Here is a 27528-nt window from a genome sequence, read left to right as displayed (position 1 = left end):
CAAATTCGTTTTTCACTGTTGCATGGTCTATCTCTCCCATAGGTTAACATGGGAGCTGCCTTTAAATATGATTAAGGTGTAGATTCCCTTTGGGAGCAGATGGACATGTGGAGTTTGGGGTCTCTGAACTCACACTTTAAAAATACATATTTTAATAAGGTTGGTTTTGAGATTGTGTGTTTGAAAATGCCACTTCTAGAAAGTAGGCATTTTCTTGCTTAAACCATTCTGTGACTCTGCCTATTTGTGGATTCCCTATCTGGGTTAGTTTGACAGTTGGGCTGTTCGCACCTCTCTCTAGACAGTGACACAAAGGGAGCTGGGGTGTAGCCTGCATATCCTGATGAGCCATTTGTTCTAGGAGGGAGGGGAGGAGTGGTCACTTACACCTAAAAGAACTGTGCCTGCCCTACACAATGCAGTCTCCAACCCCTTGGTGTGTGTCTGGGGCCTGGCCTGGGCAAGGCAGGATCTCACAAAAAAAGAGAGACTTTCCTTTGAAGTAGGCATACTTCAAAGGACAAAATTGGTATAAGAAGAACACCCAAACCCCTGAAAAATTAGATCACTTCTGGAAATCAAGAGGAACCTCTGCCTGGAGAAGAACTGAAGAGCTGAGGAGAAGTGCCACCCTGCCTGTGACTGTGCTCTGAGGAGCTATCCTGCAGTTACTGCTTCTGCCTGTGCAAGGGAACAAAGACTGGACTTTGTTGTGCATTCCTGTTTGTGAAGAAATCTCCAAGGACTTTTCTTGAGCTTGCCTCTTGTTGTTGACGTTTCTGAGCCATCAAAGACTTCCCCTGCTAGCACCTGTTTTCTCTGCTGAGACTCCTGCCCTTCCAAGTGGTGCCCTATCTAGTTCCAGGGGCCTTGGAAGGTGAAGCTGGCAGGCCAAGACTGAAAATCCACACACAGACCACCGTGTGGGGACATTTTCGACACACCTTCCGAGATGCGGCTGAGAAACGACGCACCACCTGCTTTGCGGTTGAAATCTACGCTCCACCTGCATTGCAGCTGGAAGATCGATGCACGCGACTGATGAAACGACGTGCAACACCCGCTGACAGAGGCTGATAACGTTGCAACCCTCCTAGCGCTGTTTTTCTGATACTGTGCGGAAGGATTTTTTACACAAACCTTGATGGGCACAGAAAAACGATGCAAAGTCTGTCTGAACCTGAGGTGCTTGTCTGGATCGACGCATCACTCTCCTGCGGAGAGGAAAAACGATGCACACCGACTCGAACGGAAGAGGAACGACGCGCGGTCTTGCTTGCGAGTAAGAAATCAACGCATTGCTGGCCTTTTCTGATGCACAATCCCCCGTGCGGTGTTATTTTGACACAACCCAGGTACATTTTCATGCTAACAGCGTTAGCACTGTTTTCTAAGGACTTAAGACTCGTTTTGCTTTTTAATTCATAACTTGACTTGTGTATGATGGATTTTTGTTGTTTTGGTCTTGTTTTGTTTAGATACATATTACCTATTTTTCTAAACCTGTGTCTTGTCATTTTGTAGTGTTTTCACTGAGTTACTGTGTTTGTTGGTACAAATACTTTACACCTAGACTCTGAAGTTAAGCCTGCCTGCTTGTGCCAAGCTACCAAGGGGGTGAGTGGGGGTCAACTGCTTACCCTGACTAGAGTGAGGGTCCTTGCTTGTACAGGGAGTAACCTGACTGCCAACCAAATAACCCATTTCTAACATGTTCCATCAGTAGAAGATGAAGTACAGGATGCAGAGCATTCCTGCTAGAGTCTTGCAATGCGAATCTGAAGAACCACGCAACTAGGTAAGCACCTATCAGGGGAGGGCTCTGACGCCACCTGCTGGCACTGGCCTTTCAGATGCTCCCAGAGTGCCCCATGACCTTGGAATCCAAGATGGCAAAACCCAGGGACACTCTGGAGGAGCTCTGGGCGCCACCCCTGGGGTAGTGATGGACAGGGGATTGGTCACTCCCTTTCCTTTGACCAATTTTACATCCCTGAACTGGTGTAGACTGGTATATGCAAGGAGGGTACCATCTGTGTCCTTCAAAGCATTTCCAGAGGCTCTGGGAGGCTACCCCTCCCAAGCTTGTGATACCATTTCCAAAGGGAGAGGGTGTAACACCCCTCTCCCAAAGGAAATCCTTTGTTCTTCCTTCCTGGGCTCAAGATGTTCAAGCAACCAGGAGGGAAGAAACCTGTCTGTGAGGTGGCAGCAGCTGGGGCTGCCTGGAAAACCTCATACAGCTGTAATGACAATACTGGGTGTCCTCTAAAGAGCCCGCAGATTGCATGGAACCATACAACTAATGCTTTCAAAAGTCTTGGGGTATGATTCCAACATGTTTGATACCAAACATGCCTATTTTCGGAGTTACCATTATGTAGCTGGACATAGGTAGTGACCTATGTCCAGTACACATGTAAAATCTTGTCCCGGCACTCACGAAGTCTGGGAAAATGGTCCTGGAGGTTGTGGGGCACCTCTGCTAGTACAGGGGTGCCCTCACAAACAAGTACTTTGCACCCTGCCCACAGGGCTGGAGGGCCTGCCATACGGGTGACTTATAAGTGACCTGGTGCAGTGTAAATGGTAGTGAAAGGCTGCAATGGCAGTCCTGCAGAAGCCTTTGCAAGAGCTCCCTATGGTGGCAAAATATATGCTGCAGCTCATAGGGATCCTCTGGAATCCCAGTGCCCTGGGTACCTAGGTACCATGTACTAGGGACTTATAAGGGGTCACCAGTATGCCAATTGTGGGTGAAATACTGTGTTAACAGTAACCAAGAACCAATTTTTAAAGGAGAGAGCATAACTACTGGGGTCCTGATTAGCAGGATCCCGGTAGACACAGTCAAGCACACTTACATCAGGCAGAAAATGGGGGTAACCATGCCAAGAAAGAGGGTACTTTCCTACAACAGGTTCTAATTGCCATGACTCTGGGGAGTGTAACTAACATGGCCAGACTATTGGAACACTGGGGTGGAAATGTGTTTTCCCATCAAGATGATCTGTAGGTTTCTGGAGGTGGTCAAATGGTGTCATTTGTGTGTTGATATGTGTCTGACACTTGTAAAAATGTAGAACCATAGCCTCTATCATCTCAATGGTTTCTGTTGGATGTAATCTATGTTGTACACAGCTGTCAATGTGTTCCTATTTTACAGACCAATGTGCATGTCTCTGTGGACTGAAATAGGTGAGTGGCAAGCCTACAGGTATGTGACCAATTTAAGTCAATGATCCCTGGACTGGGGTCATCAGTACTGATCTTTGTCTGTACCATGGGGTCTGATTACTAGGAAGCTAAGGTATGGGTATGTGATGAGGCATACCCCATCACATACCCACACCTTACCAGGTGATACAAAGGACCAATCTGTATGCCTTCTGGCTTTTAGGAAGACTGACATGTCCCTAACTTCTGTGTCCTGTGATTGAGTAGTGTATGAGACCTTAGCAAACATCCAGATGTTACAATTAGTTATACTCTATGTGTTGTTTGCATATCTAGCAACAAATGTGTGAATATGTGGTAATAACCCCTTTCAGAATCTGTCCATGTTACAATCCCAATGTAATGGGTCTCCTGCTGATAGAGTTCATGTGTGATGTCCTTAACAATGGTTGTACAATACAGAGGAACATATTGATACTAGACTTGCATGCATAACAGTTGTACATGGTTGATAAATGACATTTGCACAGGACCTGTGTTTAGTAAAAAAATATGTGTGATTAGTAACTAAAAAAACACAAAGTAAACAGTGAAGGTTTCAATCATCGTGGCTGAAATCATCAGCGTAGCTGCTACACCATTAGGAATCACAAATCCAGTGTCCCAGCACCATAGGAAAATGGAGATAGGTTTCAGAGCAGTCAATGGGGTGTATCTGTGGCACACAAGGGGAACTAGTCAGGAGAGGTTTACTTCCTGGCAGTGGGTTTTGTCCTGGCATCTGCTACTCCGGGATGACTGGCTAGGCATCCATGTTTGCGGGGGGGGTCTTCTGCTACTGAGGGTGGGGTGTTTGAGGCATGTCCTTCCCCAGGCAGGGCCTCAATTCCACTAGCAGCCACAGATGTTGCAGGCCTAATCACTCATTAATAGTGGAAGAGGCATGATGTTGTGTGGCAGACCTACTCAGGGTAGAGTTGATGTCCCTCAGCACCCCAGCTATGGAAGATATGATGGCATTTTGTGCCTGCCACTTCTGTATAAGTTCCTGGCGGTTGTCCCTATGCAGTTTTTAGATTTCCCCCTCATGGTGATTACCTGGCCCATTATGCCTTGGGGATTGTTGTAGGCTCCCATGACTTGGGAGATAGTTTCCTGGTCAGTATTATCCCTTTGAGCACCCATCCCCTGGCCCACAGCATCCCTCCCACACACCCTATCCCCACATGCCTGTGCCCCTGGCAGTGTGCCCACTCCCAGTGGTGGCAGGACCATCATTGTCAGGGGTGACAAGAGGAGACCCAGGTACCTGTACTGTGGGGCACACAATAGATGAGACTGTCCTTGGCCATAGGTTTGGGGGCTAATGGTTGCCTGTGATGTTGATTCAACAGGGCTGGGAAGAGACAATGTGGGGAGGGTGAGGCTGACAGTTGTTGACTGACCAGGTGTCCCTGATGGGCCAGCTTTGTCTTCAGTTTCAACACATCTAGGGGTGTTGTCCTCACTGATGCCTATATCCAGAGGAGTAGTGACAGTCTTTGGTATCCTGTCCATGGTGACATTGGCAAGGTTACCTGTGGAAGAAGTAGAACACAGAGTTGCTGTTACATTTAGGGTATTATTGATGTTGTGTGAGATCCAGACAGTGCCTTAGCATGATCCCCAGAAATGACAGTGATAGCTACTGCACAATCTTACTTTGTACAACATGAGACTGTGTAATTTCAGTACCTTATGCCATGCTAAAAGCTGTTACACAATGTTGGTAGTGACTGGAATGATGGTACCATCTTATGTTGTCTGATTATTGACATGGGTGTTCATCTTTGTTGCCTAGTGAAGTGTCTGACATGATAAAGGGTACAAAAAAAGAGCTGTACAATGCACAATAGTGTCAGAGTAGGGACACAGTATGGGAGTGAGCAATAGAAATTGACCTGTATCTGGATATACTGCATGTGCATCTACTTAGGCATCTGGATTTCCACCCCAGGTGAGTACATTTCAATCTTAGGAATCTTTATTCTAAGGACATTAAGATTGGGCCCTCAGCTGTAGCTGTGTTTTGCTTGTGATGATATTGGGAGTGGGCCACTGTATTGCTATCATTGGAATTCACTGTTTCACACTTTCACATACAAGATGGGTTAAATTGATAGTTAGTTTCACATGCATGAGAACTCACATATGGTGCACTGTTCAGTTTTACACAATGGTGGGATACTGCATTCTGGGAGTAGTAGTGCTATGAGTTGCCAGTGCTTCACATGCCATTTTGAAGGGCTGGTGACTTACACAACTCCATTCCCCCAGGTATTCCTGTCAGGCCATCAGGATGCAGTATGTCCAAGACCTTCTCCTTCCAAGATGTGAAAGTAGGGAGAGGAGGCGGGGGTCCACCACTAGTCTTCATGACTGCCAGCTGGTGCCTGGATGACATGGAATGTACATTCCCCCTGAGATTGTTCCACCTCCTTCTGATGTCCTCCCTTGTGCGTGGATAGCTGCCTGCAGAATTGACCCTGTCAACTTTTCTTTGCCACAACTCAATTTTCCTGGCAATTGATGTTTGCTGGACATGTGTTCCGAACAGGTGTGGTTCTACCCTGAAAATTTAGTCCACCATGACCCTCAATTCATCATGCATGAAACGTGGGTGTTTTTGTGGGGCCATTGTAGTGGTGGTGAAGACGGTGTGGTAGTGTTCAAAGAAAAAGGCTGCAGAGAAAGGTACATGGTGAGTTATAGGTGCTGAGATGTGATTGGGTGACGGTTGTTGTGGATTGCGTGTAGTAGTAAAATGTGTGTTGTGTATGTTGTGCAGTTGTGTGATGTGTGCGTAGTGAAATGTAAATGGGTGCCGAATAGGCTTTGCTTTTTGTTTCTCTCTAAACTGTTGGTTGTCTTTGGCTGTGTGTGGTGCTCTGTTTGCAAAGGGCTCTGGGTTGTGTAGGGGTGTGTTTTATAATGTAGTGTCTATGTCTTTCATGTGTGTGGATATGTGTCAGGTGTGGGTTATTCAAACTATCCATTGTGGTGTTGCGTTCAGTGTGATGTGAATTGAGGCCGCCGCGGTTCGCACCGCCAATGGTTTTCAACCATGGAAGAACCACTGTTATGATTTGTGAATCGTAATATGATGGGAGGATTTTATTTTACCTGGCGGTGCTGGTGGTGGGACCATCTCTTTTCCGTCCTCCAGTGTCCTGGTGGTTTTGAAAATGTGGCGGTTTTTGGCAGACGTCACAGTGTAACTCTTAATATGGCTGTCGGATAACTGCCAGCATGGTGGTCTTTTGGCGGACCGCTGCAATCTTCCCAAAAGACCGCCAAACTTGTAATGACCACCAATGTGTCATTGTAGGAGGCTGGCCCACTATGTAGTGTGCAAAGCTAGGCACACTGTGTAGGAGGTCTAGGCAACCACACATTGGTTTGCAGGGGTAAAAACTAGATCACCTAATGCTCTAACTTTTAAGGTATCTTGGTTGAGCAGTTAGGCCAATCTTGGAGGAGTGCAAAGCATTTGTTGCACTCACAGCATCAATCTTGCAACTCACACTCGAACGAATAACTCAAGACCAATTTATAAAAATACTTCACATGTTTATATAAATTTTAAGACCAAGATCTTCAAAATTGGGTAAGTACTTTTTGAGACACAAATTTTTGAACTTTAATAAAAATAGTCTTTTATGTGTAATTACGCACCATAGGAATCAATGGAGGATCACCTTTAAAAATACATATAAAATTGTACAGTTGGTTTACCAAGTTCTTCTTTTGCAGGTTGGTCGTGGTCATTAGTGGGCACACTGGGCCAGCTGGAGAAGGTCAGAACGCTTCTGGTTCCAGCAAGAGCAGCGGAAGAAGGTCTCTGGAGCTGCTGCAGTGCTACTGCAATGGAGCACTTGCAAAAGCTTTGCATGGGTAAGTCTAAAGATGGTTCCCTCTGGTCCCCCTGGAGTATTGAGTTTGCAGGAGTTAGAGGACCCTCAGGACACAGCAGGTTCTTTGGTGCAGGCACAGAGTGGCCAGATGCAGATCAAATCAGTGAGCTGTGCACAAGAATGCCCTCAGGAGCAGGAGGTAGGTTGGTTCAAGGGTCATTTGCAGGACAACAAGGGCACTCTGGTGGTAGGTATAGGGTGTTCCTAAAATCCCTTGACTGGGGCTTCCCCCGGGGCCATTTGCAGCCCCAAGCGGGTTGTTTTCCTTAGTGTCACAGGGTAGTGGCATGATTTGACCACTTAGGGGTGCAGTGTCACTAAACTTGGCACATTGGCAGTGTTTGTCCTTCTGATCCTTGAGTTGAAGGTTGGTCCAGCTGTGAATTCCGGTTCGGGAGTTAGCAGCTGGTCAGTGAAGTGACCCTCACTGGCTTTCTGGGTCTGCTTTGGATTTGGAGTGGTACCTCCATTCTGGAGGGAGTTATAGAGCACTTGTGTCCAGCAGCTCCTCAGTGTGATTGCCAGGTCCTTGGTGCAGCAGGCAAGGTTTGGCACCTTTTCTTTGGTGCAGCAGGTCCACAGTCCTCATGCTTTGGTTCTTCTTGGTGCTGATCTTCTTTTTGTCTATCTAATCTGATTGCCTGGTCTAGGGATGCCCTCTAAATACTAAATTTAGGGGACATTTTAGGGGGAACCTGGTAGTGACTTCTGGTGGGCAGAGGTCACATCCCTATACCTGGTTGGCTACTTTCCTTCCATCCAAGATGGAGGAAGATGAAATGGAGTGTCCACTTCACGGGCAACCCCTTAGGGATGGTGCCTTCCAGGTGGGGCCCTCCCCCTATCCTTTGTGTACATTACCCGCCGTTGCTCCTGCCAAAAGTGGTAGTTTGCAATGGAGGCAGCCATCTGCTGCTAGCAGCAGGCCTGGGGGTCGAATTTTAAAGGCAGTAATCCCTTTGAAGCACGCAACCAGGGTAGTGTACATTCCTGAGGGTGGGGGTGTTAGCACCTCCACCCAGGAAGGGCTTTTTCTGCAACCCAGAGACAAGTATCTTTCACTCCAAGGTTGTAGATTGGCTGTCTGGAGGTGGCAGGCTGGTTAGAACCAATCAGCAACCATGCCAGGGTAGTGAGCTTTTGCAGGAGGCACCTCGAAGGTGATCCCTGGGTACAGTTAGTAATAAATCCAATACTGGTACCAGTTTGTATTTATCATTCTGAGTTGTTTGATATCAAACAACCCAGGGTTCAGAGTGGCCATCATGTAGCTGTGAAACTCGTGTTGACCAGTGTCCAGCACATGTATTAAAATGGCTACTCTGTCCACTCACTGTAGAAAAGTACCATGTTGCCTGGCATGTTACTCCCATTTTTACTGTATATATGTTTGTTTTTGCCTGTGTCACTGGGATCCTGCTAGCCAGGACCCTAGTGCTCATAAAGTGTGCCCTGTATGTGTTCCCTGTATGGTGCCTACCTGTATCACTGAGGCTCTGTGAACCAGAACCTCAGTATTTATGCTCTCTCTGCTTTTAAAATTGTCACTGCAGGCTAGTGACTAATTTTACCAATTCTGATTGGCACACTTGAACACCCTTATAATTCGATAGTATATGGTACCTAGGTACCCAGGGTATTGGGGTTCCAGGAGATCCCTATAGGCTGCAGCATTTCTTTTGCCACCCATAGGGAGCTCACACAATTCTTACACAGGACTGCAACTGCAGCCTGAGTGAAATAACGTCCACATTATTTCACAGCCATTTTACACTACACTTAAGTAACTTATAAGTCGCCTATATGTCTAACCCTTACTTGGTGAAGGTTAGATGCAAAGTTACTAAGTGTGAGGGCACCCGGGCACTAGCCAAGGTGCCCCCACATAGTTCAGGGCAATTTCCCCAGACTTTGTGAGTGCGGGGACACCATTACATGCATGCTTCACAATTGTAACTCCGAATATGGCCATGTAACATGTCTAAGATCATGGAATTGTCCCCCCATGCCAAATATGGTATTGGGGTGCCAATCCCATGCATCCCCGGGGCTCCAGCATGGACCCCGGGTACTGCCAAACCAGCTCTCTGGGGTTTTTACTGCTGCTGCCAACCCAGGCTTCTGCCCTCCTGGGGTCTGGGCAACCCAGTCCCAGGAAGGCAGAACAAAGGATTTCCTCTGAGAGAGTGTGTTACACCCTCTCCCTTTGGAAATAGGTGTTAAGGGCTGGGGAGGAGTAGCCTCCCCCAGCCTCTGGAAATGCTTTGAAGGACACAGATGGTGGCCTCCTTGCATAAACCATTCTCAACTGGTTCAGGGATCCCCCAGCCCCTGCTCTGATGCGAAACTGGACAAAGGAAAGGGGGGTGACCACTCCCCGGTCCGTCACCACCCCAGGGGAGGTTCCCAGAGCTCCTCCAGTGTGTCCCAGACCTCTGCCATCTTGGATGAAGAGGTGAGAGGGCACAATGGACACCTTTGAATGGCCAGTGCCAGCAGGTGACGTCAGAGACCCTTCCTGATAGGTGCTTCCCTTTTTCTGTAGCCAATCCTCCTCTGAGGGCTATTTAGGGTCTCTCCTGTGGATATCTCACCAGATAACGAATGCAAGAGCTCACTAGAGTTCCTCTGCACCTCCCTCTTCGACTTCTGCCAAGGATCGACCGCTGAATGCTCCAGGACGCCTGCAAAACCGCAACAAAGTAGCAAGAAGACTACCAGCAACATTGTACCGTCTCATCCTGCCGGCTTTCTTGACTGTTTCCTGGTGGTGCATGCTCTGAGGGCTGTCTGCCTTCACCCTGCACTGGAAGCCAAGAAGAAATTTCCCAAGGGTCGACGGAATCTTCCCCCTGCCAACGCAGGCACCAAACTTCTGCATCAACGGTCCTCTGGGTCCCCTCTCATCTTGACAAGCATGGTCCCTGGAACACAGGAGCTGGATTGAAGTGTCCCCTACAATCCAGTGGCCCTTCTGTCCAAATTTGGTGGCGGTAAGTCCTTGCCTCCCCACGCCAGACAGTAATTCTGTGTACTGTGTGAACTGCAGCTGCTAAGGCTTCTGTGCACTTTTGCAAGACTTCCTTTGTGCAAAGCCTAGCCCAGGTCCCCAGCACTCTGTCCTGCATTGCCCAACTCGCTGAGTTGGACTCCGTCTTCGTGGGACTCCCTTTTGTTGTGCTGAGTTGACCATCATGCTCAGATCATCTGAACACCTGTTCGGGTGGTTCTGCGGGTGTTGCCTGCTTCTGCATGGGCTCTCCGCATTGCTGAGCGCCCCCTCTCTCTCCACCTCCAAGGGGCGACTTCCTGGTCCTTCCTGGGCCCTGGCAGCACCCAAAACCTTCAAACGCAACTCTTGCAGCTAACAAGGCTTGTTTGCAGTCTTTCTGCGTGGAAACAACTCTGCATCCTCTGGAATACCTTGAGACATCTTCTAACCAAAGGAGAGATTCCTGGCACCTTTTGTTGTTGCAGAATCTTCAGCTTCTTCCACCCAGAGGCAGCCCTTTTGCACCTTCATCCGGGGTTTAGTGGGCTCCTGGCCCCCCGGACACTTGCGTGACTCTTGGACGTGGTCCCTTCCTTTACAGTTCCTCAGGTCCAGGAATCCATCTTCAGTGCTTTGCAGTCAGTTGTTGTCCTTGCAGAATCCCCTATCTCAACTTTACTGTCTTTCTGGGGCGGTAGGGTAACTTTACTCCTACTTTTCAGGGTGTTGGGGTGGGGTATCTTAGACACCTTTAGTGATTTTCTTACACTCCCAGCGACCCTCTACACACTACACTAGGCCTGGGGTCCATTTGTGGTTCGCATTCAACTTTTGGAGTATATGGTTTGTATTGCCTCTAGGCCTATTTCTCCCTATTGCATTCTATTGTGTTCTATAGTGTTTGCACTACTTTTCTAACTGTTTACTTACCTGATTTGGTTTGTGTGTGTATATTTTGAGTATATTACTTACCTTCTAAGGGAGTATATCCTCGGAGATACTTTTGGCATATTGTCACTAAAATAAAGTACGTTTATTTTCAGTAACTCTGAGTATTGTGTTTTCCTGTGATATAGTGCTATATGATATAAGTGGTATAGTAGGAGCTTTGCATGTCTCCTAGTTCAGCCTAAGCTGCTCTGCTATAGCTACCTCTATCAGCCTAAGCTGCTAGAACACCTCTAATCTACTAATAAGGGATAACTGGACCTGTCACAAGGTGTACGTACCACAAGGTACCCACTATAAGCCAGGCCAGCCTCCTACATTCACTATGCCCAGGTTTGGCAAGGACATAGTAGGGGTCTATTACTAATGCACCTATACCCTCACATATAATATAGTGGATTGTGCCATAGGGCTGAAAGGCCTGCCAGAGGGCGTACTTACCCATAGCGTATGCAGTGTGTTGTTGACAGTGCCCACAGTCAGTGTGCCATGTTGGGTTTACTTTTCAGGTTTGCATCTGGGCACTCAGCCTGCAATGGCATTGCTGGGTTACTGAAATGCATGGCCCTAGAGGGTGGCACAATCAGTGCTGCTGTTTCAGGGGTCTACCCTTAGTACCACATGGCCTGGGTACCCCATTACCATTTACCAGGGACTTATAGTGGTAGCTAAAGGTGTCTCTGATTGTGCCAAGGCATCATAACAGTTTTAGGCAAATAACTCTGTCCCAGGGAACCTGAGTAGAAGGGGCCCTGAGCACAAACATTTCTATGCTACATCATAGGTCTGGCAAAAAGTGGGGGCTACCGATGTCAAAAAGATGCCTGTCTTCACAGTCATGCTGGCTCACTCCTTTGTTGCTGCTAACCATTAAAGCACGGGAATATGCTAAACTCCACCAAACTTTAAAAAGTCATCACTACTGCAAAATTTATGCTAGAAACCATGGCCATGCAAAACAAACGTTTTTATAAGTGTTCCTGTGCAGTTAATGGAGGCTGACTTGGCAAAAATTAGATCCGAGCTCAGAAGTGAACATAAACAAAACATTCTCCCTGATATTCCCAAAATATATGTAGATATTTAGAGGATGCTATCCCAGCAAAATGTCTATCTTAGTACTCAATGGGCTTTTGAAGAAATATACCACCTAAAACATCTTCAGCTGAGAGTCAATGAAAGGCTAATGTTTTGAATATTTTTTGTGGTTTGAGGCTGATGACACACCATCTGGACAAGAAATGTCCAATGCTGATGACATTTTACCTTTGTATGCAGGCACCAGTGGTCACAGTTGGCTACAAAAGCTGATACCCACAGCTGGGGTCATGGTATCAATGGTAGAGACTGGAGCTTGCCATGCAGCTGACTTCATTCTTTCCCAAGATGGGTCTTCAATTTGACAAATCAGAGTATGTTCTGAGGTACAACAGATCAGGAATTCCACACACAACCCAAAATGATTTAGCTTTATACCCATATATGTTGTTGGAAATCATCAGTAACTTACAATATAACCTACCTGGGACTTTGAGCTCTGTGGTGCCATTGTTCCAAAGGCAGAGCATGCAGTAGAGCTATAAAGGGGCCTGGTGAACCAGAGTTAGACCCAATCAGAGGAGATTGCATAACATAGGCATAAACGGGGAGCAGTGCAGGTGTGGCCAGAGGTGCATGGTGTGGGAGGTAACCCCGAGTACTGTGGTGCAATAGCCCCCATGCAACCCCATCCTGCTTGTAAATTTAAACCCCTGACAACATCGACACCAATGCCCTGACCCTCCTCACTCTAGGGTGCTCTTAATGAGGATGATTGGGCCACCGGTGCAACAATTCAAGACGTACTTTGGCCTACGACGGTGACTCACCCAACATGGTGACTGCCATTCACACTACTAGACGGGCTGCCTGGTGGTGAGTCTCCTGGATCACAATAGAAAGCAATTTGACTCCCTCATGCGCGTTGGTGAAGGAGGGACCAGAACGCCTGACCCCCAGAGCTATCCAATGACACTGCAGTCTCCACCGGGGACCACGCACTCTAGACTCGCAGTGAGTGGCCTGGAAAAAGGCAATGCAGATGGGCGACGGGGCCCAAGGGGCCATATGAAGTGAGGCACATGCAACAAACAAGGCAGGCCCAGACAGGGAAAGAGATATTGGCAAGACATCCTGTGTTCTGTCCCCTTACCTAGCCTAGCAGATATTGCTCCCTGGGGGCCCTGCACTCAGACGGGACTTACTGACGCAAGGCCTGGTCTTTTCCCACATCCCTGAAGGAACTAAGTAGACTCCAGGCAGAGGTGGGCACACGGGTCGCAGCTGGTGGTAGGGTACCCGCCCTGAAAACTTAGGGTCATATTTATACTTTTTGACGCAAACCTGCGTTAGTGCAGGTTTGCGTCAAAAAGTATAGAGCCGGCTAGCGCCATTCCTGGATGCCAACCAGGCATCATATTTAAGCTATGACGCTAACCGGGTAGGGGAGGCATAGGGAAAACTGGAGGTTGTGCAGGAAAGAATGGCACCTGTCAGGTTAGAGTAAAAATAATTACTCTAACCTGACTAGCGTCATTTTTTTGACGCACAACCCCCATGGACATGACTCCTGTCTTAGTAAAGACAGGAGTCATGCCCCCAGCCCAATGGCCATGCTCAGGGGACCTATATCCCCTGGGCATGGCCATTGGGCACAGTACCATGTAGGGGGGCCCAAGTTAGGCCCCCCATGGCAGGATGTTTGCAAAGGAGGATATAGAAGGCGTTAGGGCCTTTGAGTAATTGTTTGCCCGGGAACACCTACCTTGCATCTCATTGACCCAAAGTAGATTTTCACTGTAAAAAAATGACGCTAACTCCTTAACTTTGGCACTAGACGGGTCAAGCTCCAAAATATAAATATGGAGTTAGGTTTGCATTGAATTAGCGTAAAAAAAATGATGCTAATTCGACAAAAACAGAGCATAAATATGGGCCTTAGTGTAGCTGCAGTGACTCGGGGATCTCCACCTGGGGTTGAAGTATCATGAGCATGTAGCAGGCAGAGCTGGTCTGCTATCTCTGCCCAACACAGTGTGGAGTGTCCATATTGGTAGACACTCTTGGTACAGATGTTGGTCTGTTCCAGGACAACCATAGGTGACTAGCTGAATGAGTGACAGCCACCTAAAGGGACATCACAGGTGTATCCCAAACACTGCATATAGTAAACTGACAGCTCACTACCAAGGAGTCACAACTGAAACTCCTGAAAGCCAGAGCTGAAGGTGTAGAAAACAGAGCGTGCCATAATAATATCCACATAATTGGGCTCCGTGAGAAGATTGAGGGAGCTGTCATGGGGGCATATTTGGAGATGGCTTCAAACGGTGGTGGCTCCAGAAGGTTTGGAACATGCCCACAGAGATCCCGGGAGATCTCCCCCTGGAGGCTCCTCGATGCCCAGTGATGATTTTCCCTCACTTCTCTCGTGAAGTACAGTGTCAACTGGCATCATTAATGGAGGCAAAAAAATACCTCTGGGATCGAATTCTGTACTCAATACAATTTCCAGCTCACCTGTGAGTGGCTACTCCTGATGGCACTAAATTCTTCCAATTACCACTAGACATCTGGTCCTAGATAGAACAGCAGCCTCAGGCTGGACCCAGTGAAAAACCCTTACTGAGACCAGAGAAGGGTAGACCGCGCCCCCATTGGCATGCCACACCGGACAAACCAACAGCTACACCACCCACTGTGAAACAGCAAGAAAGACAGCAAGTCGTGGAGGCAGTGGCACCCCCCTGAGCAACTTTTATTCTGGGCATTCCTCCCCTTTCCAGGATTCAGAAGAGAGCGGATCTGTTAGAAATGGGGATCTGTTAGAAATGGGGTCTCTGGTTGGCAGTCAGTTTGCACTCTGTCCAAGCGGGGACCGTCACTCTAGTCAAGGAGATACACATTTGGATAACCTCTGCTCACCCCCTTAGTAGCTGGGCACAAGCAATCAGGCTTATCCCAAAGGCAATGTGTAAAGCATTTGTACCAACGCACACAGTTAAACAGTGAAAACACTTTAAAATGGGCACCCCACCAGTTTAGAAAAATAACCAATATTTAACTAAACCAAACAAGACCAAAATGAAAAAAATCCAACATACACTAGTAAAGTTATGAATTTTTGAAATAATAGAATCTTAGTCCATGGAAAACAATGGAAATATGGTTGTTACACAAAGTACCTAGGGGCATATTTATACTCTGTTTGCGCTGAATGTGCATCAAACATTTTGACGCACATTCGGCGCAAACCGTGCACCATATTTAAACTTTGGCGCCCAAGCCCGCAGACGTCAAAATTCCTCTATGTGAGTAATTTTTTGGATGCGGGAAACTGCCTTGCATTAATGACATGCAAGGTAGGCGTTCCCACCCAAAAAATGACTTTCAGGCCTGTGTGCCTTATTTATGCTCCTACGTCATTTTGACACACAGGAGAGGGCGGCCCTTAAAAAACGGCACACAGCCTGATGTGCGCCGTTTTTTAACGCCTGGGTGAGGGCAGGCGTTAAGGGACCTGTTGGCTCACTTCCATGGTCTCTGGCCATGGAAGGAGTCCAGAGGTGCCCTTCCCTGCCCCCAGGGACACCCCCTGCCACCCCTGCCCACCCCTGGAGGACACCCATGGATGTGGGGACCCATCCTAGGTAAGTACAGGTAAGTTGAGGCAAGTATTTGTTTTTTTTAAAAGTGGCATAGGGGGCCTAATTTGGGCCCCCCTACATGCCACTGTGCCCAATGACCATGCCCAGGGGACAGAAGTCCCCTGGGCATGGCCATTGGGCAAGGGGGCATGACTCCTGTCTTTGCTAAGACAGGAGTCATTTCAATGGGCGTTGTGCGTCATAAAATGGCACAAGTCCGGTTTGAGGCATGATTTTTGCCTCAAACCTGACTTGCACCATTTTTTGACACACAACCCCCATTTTCCCCTACGCCAGCGCTGCCTGGTTTGAGTAATTTTTTTTTTACTCTGACCAGTCCGCAGCGCCGGCTAACGTCATTCCTTAAATAAGGTGCCCACATGGCGATAGGAATGGCGTTAGCCGGCTGTAAACATTTTGATGCAAACCAGCGCCAAAAAGTATAAATATGGGCCCTAGTTTGCATCAAAAATAAAGCTGCACGGGTAAGCATGCATCAAAAAAGTCAGCGATGTGTCGATTCCTTACTCACAAGTGAGGCTGTGCGTCATTTCTTCTCTGGTCGAGTAGGCAATGTGTTGTTTTTCTCTCCCGCAAGAAACCGATACGTCGATCTCCGGACATGGCACCTCTGATCAGTGCAGGTTCAAGTTGATTTTGACACCCAGCGATGATGCGTGTGAAATCTAGCCACACAGCGATGGAAAACTGTGCTGCGTAAGGTTTGCATTGTTTTCTGCAGCCGCAAGAGGGTGTTGCGTAATTTCTTTAGCCATGATGCAGGTAATGCATCTATTTCCCTGCCACAATGCAGGTGGTACATCGATTTTTCATCTGCGATGCAGGAGGGGCGTCATTTTTACAGCCTCGTTGCAGGTGGTGTATCAAAATTTTCCCCACACAGCTCCTGTGCATGGATTTCCACCTTGGTTCTACCAGCTTCACGTTTCAAGGTCCAAGGGACTCAATAGGGCAACACTTGGCAGGGCAGGAGTCTCAGCAAAGAGTCCAAGTGCTGGCAGATGAAGTCTTTGATGGCCCTGAGTCTTCACATCAGGAGGCAAGCTCAGCCCATGCCCTTGGAGACACTTCACAAGCAGGAAAAAACCACAAAGTCCAGTTGTTGTCCCCTTTGAGGCAGAAGCAGCAACTGCAGGCCAACCCAGCAAAGCACAGTCACAGGCAAAGGGGCAGTACTCCTCCTCCAGCTCTTCTCCTTGGCCGAGGTTCCTCTTGAATCCAGAAGTAATAAAAACATCTGGGGTTTGTGATCCACTACATTTACGTCTTTCTGCCTTTGAAGTAGGAAAACTTCAAAGGAAAGTCTCTGTTGTTCACAAGATCCTGCCTTGCCCAGTCCTGGCTCCAGACACATACCAGGGGGGTGGACACTGCATTGTGTGAGGGCAGGCACAACCTTTACAGGTGTAAATGATCACTCACCCTTCTACTCTAGCCTAAAAGGCCCATCAGGATTTGCAGGCAACTGCCTAGCTCCCTTTGTGTCACTGACTAGTGGAGATGCACAAAGCAAGATCACAAAACAAAATAAAATGATGGACAGAGTGTTAAAACCTTTCAAAAACTCACCCCAAGTCACAGATCTGGGTTTAATCCATTGTTATTTTGCTTGCCACGTCACCCCAGTTTGGACCCAGCCATATGGAAATTAGTCTTGATCCTGTTCCCTATGGGAACTGTCCAGCCTGAACTGCTAGGCCAGGTCTTCCCTGAACAGGAAACAAGCATCCTGGGACCGGTTTCATGGTATCACCCTTCACCAGCCAGGCTAGCTTGATTCCAGTGGTGCAGCGAGCAAGGGACCCACGTGTGGGCATACCCCTGCCACTTAGGGTGCACAAAGCAACATCACAACACAAGATAAAATGATGGACGGAGTGTTGAATTTTTTCAAACACTCACCCCAGTCACAGATCTGTGTTTGATCCATTGTTATTTTGCTTGCCTCGTCACCCCAGTTTGGGCCCAGCCATATGCAAATCAGTCTTCACCCTGTTCCCTATGGGAACAGTCCAGCCTGAACTGCTAGGCCAGGTCCTTCCTGGACAGGAAACAAGCCTCCTGGGACCGGTTTCAGGGTATCACCCTTCATCAGCCAGGCTAGCTTGATTCCAGTGGCACAGCGAGCAAGGGTCTGGGCATACCCCTGCCATTTAGGGTGCACAAAGCAACATCACAAAATAAACTAAAATGATGGACGGAGTGTTGAAACTTTTCAAACACGTACCCCCAGTCACAGTTCTGTGTTTAATCCATTGTTATTTTGCTCGCCACGTCACCCCAGTTTGGACCCAGCCATATGCAAATCAGCCTTGACCCTGTTCCCTATGGGAACTGTCCAGCCCGAACTGCTAGGCCAGGTCCTCCCTGGACAGTTAACAAGCATCCTGGGACCGGTTACAGGGTATCACTCTTCATCAGCCAGGCTAGCTTGATTCCAGTGGCACAGCGAGCAAGGGACCCACGTCTGGGCATACCCCTGCCACTTAGGGTGCACACAACAACATCAGAAAACAAAATAAAATGATGGACGGAGTGTTGAAACTTTTGAAACACTCACCCCCAGTCACAGATCTGGGTTTAATCCATCGTTATTTTGCTTGCCACGTCACCCCAGTTTGGACCCAGCCATATGCAAATCAGTCTTGACCCTGTTCCCAATGGAAACAGTCCAGCCCGAACTCATAGGCCAGGTTCTCCCTGGACAGGAAACAAGCATCCTGTGACCGGTTACAGGGTATCACTCTTCATCAGCCAGGCTAGCTTGATTCCAGTGGCACAGCGAGCAAGGGACCCACGTCTGGGCATACCCCTGCCACTTAGGGTGCACAAAACAACATCACAAAACAAAATAAAATGATGGACGGAGTGTTGAAACTTTTGAAACACTCACCCACAGTCACAGATCTGGGTTTAATCCATTGTTATTTTGCTCACCACATCAACCCAGTTTGAACCTAGCCATATGCAAATCAGTCTTGACCCTGTTCCCTTTCGGAATTGTCCAGCCTGAACTGCTAGGCCAGGTCCTCCCTGGACAGGAAACAAGCATTCTGGGACCGGTTTCAGGGTATCACCCTGCATCAGTCAGGCTAGCTTCATTCCAGTGGCGCAGCGAGCAAGGGACCCACGTCTGGGCATACCCCTGCCACTTAGGGTGCACAAAGCAACATCACAAAACAAAATAAAATGATGGACGGGGTGTTAAAAAATTTCAAACACTCACCTCCAGTCACAGGTCTGGGTTTAATCCATCGTTATTTTGCTTGCTACATCACCCCAGTTTGGACCCAGCCATATGCAAATCAGTCTTGACCCTGTTCCCTATAGGAACAGTCCAGCCCGAACTGCTAGGCCAGGTCCTCCCTGGACAGGAAACAAGCATCCTAGGACCGGTTTCAGGGTATCACCCTTCATCAGCCAGGCTGGCTAGGGGTGGCATGGTGAGCGAAAGAACGATGGATTAAACACAGAAATGTGACTGGGGGTGAGTGTTTGCATTGTTCAGCACTCCGTCCATCATCCTTTTGTGTTGCTAAAGTTGCCCCAAGTGGGAAGAGTATGCCCAGACGTGGGTCCCTTGCTCACTGTGCCACTGGATCCAAGCTAGCTTGGCTGATGAAGGGCGAGAACATGAAACCGGTCCCAGGATGCTTGTTTCCGGTCCAGGGAGAACCTGGCTTGGCAGTTCGGGCTGGACTGTTCCCATGAGGAACAGGGTCAAGACTGATTTGCATACGGCTGGGTCCAACCTGGGGTGGCATGGTTAGCAAAAGAATGATGGATTAAACCCAGATCTGTGACTGGGGGTGAGTGTTTGCATTGTTCAGCACTCCGTCCATAATCCTTTTGTGGTGCTATAGTGGAGGTGCACAAGTAGCCCCACTATCTGTCTGACCCAGACAAGGAATCCACAAGCAGGCAGAGTCACAGAATGGTTTAAGTATGAAAATGTCCACTTTCTAAAAGTGGCATTTTCAAACTGACAATTTAAAAACCAACTTTACCAAAAGATGTATTTTGAATTGTGAGTTAAGAGACCCCCAACACCACATCTCTATCTGCTCTCAAAGGGAAACTGAACTTAAAAGTTATTTAAAGGCAGCCCCTACATAAACCTATGAGAGAAATAGGCCTTGCAATAATGAAAAACAAATTTGGCAGTATTTCATTGTTAGGACATGTAAAACACTTCACTATGGGCCAGATGTAGCAAAGCTTTTTGCATTCGCAAACAGTGTGAAAGACCGTTTGCGAATGCAAAAAGCTATTTCAGAATGTAGCAAAGGCATTCTGAATGCAATTTTAAGGAATCGCAAAAATTGTGATTCCTTAAAATTGCGACCCTGTTTAGAGAGTCTTAAATTGCGACTCTCTAAATAAGAAATCGCAAATAAGGAATCCTTATTTGCGATTTCTAAAGCACATGTATGAAGCAATTCCTTAATGCGAATTGGGCATTAAGGAATCGCTATTACCACCAAGCTGAACTTGGTGGTTACCATGTGCAAATTTTAAAAATGCATTTAAAATACATTTTTAAAATGTACATGTAAAGCACACATGCCCTTTTGGCATGTGTGCACCTCACATGTTGTTAAAAAAAGTTTTTGTGGTGCAGCAGAGGGGGCCTTAGGCCCCCAGCGCTCTGGACTTTGCATTTCCCCAAATTGCGAATTCCAGTTAGGAATTCGCAATTCGGGACATGCAAAATATTCGCAAATATGGTCCAACAGGCCCATAGATGCTAATGGGGGCTGTATCGTAATTTGCGATTCGGTAATAGCATTTGCGATTTTTAAGAAATCGCTATTACCGAATCGCAAATATGATACGTTGCATTTTGTGAATCAGAAATAGCGATTTCTTAAAAATCGCTATTTCCGATTCGCAAAAGGTTTTTTTCATACATCTGGCCCTATATGTCCCACCTTTAACATACACTGCACCCTGCCCATGGGGCTAACTAGCGCCTACCTTATGGGTGCCTTATATGTATGAAAAGGGAAGGATTGGGCCTGGCAAGTGGGTATACTTGCCAATTTAAATTGGTAGTTTACAACTGCACACACAGACACTGCTGTGGCAGTTCTGAGCCCTATTTACAGGGCTACTGATGTGGATGGCACAATCAGTGCTGCAGGCCCACTAGTAGCATTTGATTTACAGGCCCTGAGCACCTCTAATGCACTTTACTAGGGACTTACTAGTAAATCAAATATGCCAATCATAGAAAGGCCAATTCCACATACAATTTACACAGGGAGCACCTGCACTTTAGCACTGGTCAGCAGTGGTAGAGTGCCCAGAGTACCAAAATCAGCAAAAACAAAGTCCAGCACACAGTCAAAACATGGGAAGCAGAGGCAATAAAAACATGGGAGGCCACATCAAGGATGCCAGGTCTGACAGGATCAGATTCAGATCATGACTCCAGACACCAAGCGTCTTACCTCCAAAGGTGACTACCAAAACTGTGGACGAACTGAAATAGAACATTCACGTCTTGTACTGAACTATGATGATGTGGGGACGGACTTGTGCTTCACATATACCTTTTAATCTCTAAGTGCTGTTTAATTTACAGCTTTGAACCTTTGCATTATGGGGTGATTCTATTGAATCGCTATGCCGGAGCCTGGTCGTGATCCGAGGGATTACCAGCTGAGTTTTATGCCACATATGTGATGGAAGTCGCCTCCAAACTAATCGACCTCTACAAGGCTACGAGAAACTCCAGAGGACTTCCGCAGACAAGCAGGGAAGCTCATCTTGAAACCTGGGAGACCAGCAGTGGACTTCGAAGCGTATTGGCAGCTCTCAGTGCTAAATATAGGATATAAACTTTTGAGTACAATTATGGCTAATAGAATACTCCTGCTCATGACCAAGTTAATTCACCCCGATCAAGAAGGCTTTATCCCAGGGCGGAACACTGCTGTTAACATGAGATGTTTCCTAGACACTTCTCGAGGCCAACACATATGATAAGGAAACTGCAGATGTTTTGGCTGTAGATATCGAGAAAGCCTTTGATAGCCTAGAGTGAAATTATTTATATGCTGTAATGCTCTTTATGGTGCTGGGTCAAACCTTTGTAGACCGGACATTGTCATGATCTACTCGTTGTCTGTGTCTGTGGCCCACTGGAAGTGTGGCGAGGTTCTTGTTCTTGGAGGTTCTGCCTTGGCCCAAATAGGGGTGACCCCATTCTGGTAGCCACGGTGTTCCTGACGGAGGGAACACCAAAGGCAGTTCGTGCCCTCCAGAAGGAGTCCCCGAGGGAAAAACCCCCAAAAGGGGAAAAACCTCAAAAAAGTAACTCCTGAAACTAACTAAAGATAAAATAAATCGGAACAAAAAGGCAAAAATGACCAAGAAAAAGCTGGAACAATATCAGAAAAATAAATATCTGATGCAGAAAAACAGGAGCGAAGATCCCCCCTCAAAGGAAGTATTGCAGCACAAGGAGAAGAGAAATCACACACCTTATATACCCAAAGAACAGGAAGTGACCGGCAGGAAGTAAAAGACGCCATAGTGGATTGGGAACATATCATAGACTTCTATATGAAAGGCACCATATTAAACAAGGCTCTAAGGCATGCAGGGAAAAGGAAGGCATGCTGGGAAGGAGAAGGGATCCATGGGTAGGAATGAAAGGCATAAGTTAGCAAGAAAACGAGGACGACAGAAAAGAAGGAAAAAGAAACAGAAGTTAACTGGGGAAAGGCAGGAACTAACGGGGCGCGCCACACCAATCCAGTAGCGAGGTCCCATGCCCAATTTGGGTCCTAGACACAGATATGAAAGGGTAGGGGCATGGCGTGTCTTACTGCTGTGCGCTGCATCCCGAGCCAAACTTTCATCTCGCACCTCGACAGACATACCTTCTATACATTGACCCCACCCCTCGGGTCCAGATGTGATGCATCATCTCAGGCAGTTATACCACTGAAAGAGGCACGCAGCAGGTGTGCTCTGTGTCACACCTGCTTTTTGCAATAGCAATGGAACCCCTCATGAGTTTGTCATGCTTGGGGACTGGCTACAGCAGCCTTAAAATGTGCCCCACTCCCAGAGAAAAGCACATCTCTGCCAACAATCTCATACTATTCCTTAAGGATACGGTGACTGATCTTACGGGGGCCAGAGCACTCTTAGAGAATTTTTGTACTCATTCAGGTCTGACAGTGACCTGGCAGAAAATGTGTCTCTTCCCTACTAAGAGGGGCACTCGAGCCCCTGAGGTTCTAGGTCAACTCCTCTGGGAACCATGCTGTCTCCACAAACTGGGAGTCGCAGTCTATCATAACGAGTCTGACATATTTGCTGGGAACTTAGGGGTCATGACTAGAAACCTGAAGATGCATATAAACTTTTGGAGCAGTCTCCCGCTATTGGTGGCTGGGTGGTTGGCTTTCTTAAAAATTATAGTATTACATAGACTTCATACTTATTCGTGATGCTCTTCCTTTGGATACCCAGCTCGTTCTTTACAGAAATCAATTCCATCATAATAACCTTCATCTGGGGCACTGGGCGCCCATAGCTCTTACTATACTAAAATGCCCCCACCTACTAGGGGGCACTGGAAGACCCTGATTTGGAATCACATTACCTAGCTGCCCAACTGTAATGGCTCACCCACTGGGTCACTTGCAGACAGACTGCTGGCAGGATCATTGCCTCTCTTGTGCCTCCCTTAGAGGACCTAGTAAAAACGCTTCTAAAGATTGGAGGTGCTCCAATGAATGGCTGTGGAGAATACACTTTAATGCCGTAGTGCTTGGCATGCTGCTTGCAGAAAACACATGCCCAGCTCCCATATTCTTCAGATTTGCCCTTCAAAATGCTGAATTCGTTACTGCATGGGGTGACTGGGGGGGACTGCAGGAATGGTCAACAACAAGATCGGAGACCTGTTCTGTATGTCGACCCTTCTTCCTTTTGAGGATTTCCAAACAGACTTCGACCCACCTCAAGGAGACTTATTGCTCCATGGGTTGGTGTAGAGGCCATACTCCAACACTGGAAATCAGGATACAAAGAACCTAAAACACATTATTGTTGCTGGTAAAAAGCACTGTCGGCTGGTACATTTAAAGATATCACATGTCTATACCAATCTTTACAATCAGATACACTACACCAGCTCGAAACCCCACAAAACTGATGGGAAAATAGCCTGGGAACTCCCATTCCAGAAAATGTGAGAGACAATATAAGAAGGAATCCCTAAGGTCCACAAATGCACAATATAAACTGACTAGCTTTTAGATACTGCATAAGGCGTACCTTACCCCACACAGAGTTAACAAGTATTTCAGAGTAAATGATGCTTCATGCCCTAGATATGGGGAGTTAAATGCCAACTTTTTCCATATGGTATGGTCGAGCCACTAGAGAATTGTTTCAACCTGTCACCATGCTGACTAAGAACTCCTCTAATAATTTCTGTCCTGCTACCCAATCTTTTTGGGACTCCTTGGCCACCTTTTTCAGGAATAAGGTGGAGATAATATTTAATAATTTGACATCTACCACTTCTTTCAACGTCAATGATAGGCCTGCCTCTTCTTTTATTGAATCTAAAAGGTTTAACAAACTCACTCAACCCGCATTAGAGGAGGTCTCCTATTTAATATCCTCCACATCATTGAGTTCCCCCCCTCAACTTGAGCCATCCAAAAATCGCCAAGCTTGTGGCAGAGACTTTCGCCCCTCAACTCACGATCGTTTTTTGTCATACGTTTCAGTTTGGGATTTTCACCTTGGCTTGGAAAAAAGCCTCAGTGCTTCCCTTTCTAAAAAAGCCCCCCTAAGAACCTAAGGATCCACAGTCCATTTTTGAGTCTACCATTGCCTGCTAAAATTGCAGAGAAAATTATGAATGTGCAACTCACCAAGTTCATCCAATCTAACAACATTCTGGATGCTATTCAATTTGGCTTCTGCATTGGTCATGGCATGGAAACAGCCCTGATCAAGGCCACTAATGAGATCAGGAAGGTGCTCAAACATGGATTGAGTGCTGCCCTCTTACTACTAGACCTCTCAGCAGCTTTCGACATGTTGCTACTAAATCGCTTGGCCAAAATCGCAATTGTGATCTGCTGAATTCCTTTCAGTCTAGTCTTGAGCAATCAGTGAGATTTGGTGAGCTAGTCTCTCACCCTTTTTTACTTCTGTGCGGGGTCCTGCAGGGATCTTTGCGTAGTCCAACACTTTTCAATGTTTATGTCACCCCTCTTGCTAAGCTTGTACACTTGTTTGGCTTTACTCTAACCTCATACGCAGATGACATGCAAATCATGGTGTCTTTAGCCAATGATGAGCCAGACTTAGGCCCCAGACTCAGCGAATGCACGCAGGCAGTTAACAGATGGATGGGCAAGAATTGCTTGTAATTAAATTCAGACAAGACAAAAGTAATTCTCATCAGTGCCCAACCCTCCTGTTGATCTCCAACTTGCTGGCCACAGGACATGGGTTCCCTTCCCATACCTGTGAGGAAAGCACATAATCTAAGCATTGTTGTTGATGACAAATTAAGTTATAGGGGGTCATTCCGACCCCGGCGGGCGGCGGGCGCTGCCCGCCGGGCGGAGACCGCCAAAAGACAGTAACGCGGTCAAATGACCGCAGCGGTCATTTTGACTTTCCCGCTGGGCAGGCGGACGACCGCCAAAAGGCCGCCCGCCCGCCCAGCGGGAAAGCCCCAGCAACGATGAAGCCGGCTCCGAATGGAGCCGGCGGAGTTGCTGGTGTGCGACGGGTGCAGTGGCACCCGTCGCGATTTTCAGTGTCTGCTTTGCAGACACTGAAAATCCTAATGGAGCCCTGTTAGGGGGGCCCTGCAGTGCCCATGCCAGAGGCATGGGCACTGCAGGGGCCCCCAGGGGCCCCACGACACCCGTTGCCACCAGCCTCTTCCTGGCAGTGTAAACCGCCAGGAACAGGCTGGCGGGAAGGGGGTCGGAATCCCCATGGCGGCGCTGCTTGCAGCGCCGCCGTGGAGGATTCCCTGGGGCAGGGGAAAACCGGCGGGAAACTGCTGGTTTCCCTTTTCTGACTGCGGCTTTACCGCCGTGGTCAGAATTGCCCCTGAAGAACCGCCAGCCTGTTGGCGGTGCTTCCTCCGTCCCCAGCCCTGGCGGTCCATGACCGCCAGGGTTGGAATGAGGCCCATAGTGATCAAGTCGGTGAGCTGACATCCTCAGCCTTTCTCATGCTCACAACGCTAAAGAGGATATTTACATATATTCCTAGTCATCTACAGAAAACTCTGATCTCGTCATTAGTGATGGCTAAAGTAGACTATTGTAAAAGTTTCTACCTCAATGCTCACCCATACATCTTAAATAAATTGCAAACTCTGCGGAATGCTGCAGCTAGGCTCCTCATAGAGATCACGAAATACCACTGTGGTGGTCATTAGGACCTCGGCGGTAAAAGGCGCTTACCGCCAGTCAGAAGACCGCCATAACACCGCCGCGGTCGCGGTAAACCGCCACGGTCATTCTGACCCACAACAGGCAAACCGCCAAAATACCGACATCCACAAAAGTCCGCCACACCAAAGGTCAGCGATAAACTGGCGATGACCAAACCTCCACCGTCACGCCAACAGAAATACGCCCATGCCATTACGACCCACGAATCCATACGGCGGTCTTTCAACCGCGGTATTCTACCGCCGCAGTCGAAATACACATACTCGTACAAAACACTACCACATTGGCCAATTCGAAATACACACACCTGATACACATACACACACCACTCCCACACACCCAATACAATATAAAACACACACCCACATCACCCACAAACCCCTACGACCAGAAATTCTGAGAGAAGGCCAGAGAGAGACACCACAGTCAACTACCAAGCATCCACAGGCAAACAATACCAATACCCACAGAACTTCCACGCACCTCACACAACACACCACTAAATAGCACCCCACCTATCACTACACACTCCACCCCACACATCATCCACCCCACCCCATGGCACCTCAAAGACACCCCAGGTTCTCAGATGATGAACTCAGGGTCATGGTGGAGGAAATCGTACGAGTAGAGCCCCAGCTGTTCGGGACACAGGTGTGGCACACCACCATTGCCAGGAAGATGGAGCTATGGAGCAGAATAGTCGACAGGGTCAACGCTGTGGGACAGCACACAAGAAATAGGGAAGACATCAGGAAGCGGTGGAACGACCTACGGGGGAAGGTGCGTTCCATGGTATCAAGGCACAACATCGCGGTACAGCGGACTGGCGGCGGACCCCCACCTCCTCCTGCATCCTGAGGGCCTCGCAGGAGTCGGTGGAGGAATGGACTCTGGTAAGTCTCATCTTCACTACTTCATCCCCCCCACCCCACCTGCATGCCAAGTCATACCCCCACCCTCACCCTCACCCCCATCACAACTACCCCTTGCAAATGTCTCACCATCACAGCCCACCCATCCCAAAACTTAGCCCTGCATGCAGCCCCAAAGCATGGACACCCATCACCAAAGCATGCCCAATGCACATACCCAGCACCCCCCCCTCAAAACACCGTCACACCAGCCACCACAAAGGAATGCCAGCACTGGGGTACACGGGCACCCACCCATTGCACGCCATTGGCACACACAGAAGCAATAACCATACTTTTATACCCCTGCAGGACCCGAACGCCAGGTCACCGCGCAGGAGGGTCCACAAATGTCCACTCCACCCCCAGAAGAGGCCCACA

This window comes from Pleurodeles waltl, chromosome 4_1 (assembly GCF_031143425.1).
Source record: "Pleurodeles waltl isolate 20211129_DDA chromosome 4_1, aPleWal1.hap1.20221129, whole genome shotgun sequence".
Taxonomy (NCBI): Eukaryota; Metazoa; Chordata; class Amphibia; order Caudata; family Salamandridae; genus Pleurodeles; species Pleurodeles waltl.
Note: the sequence above shows the minus strand (reverse complement) of the source record.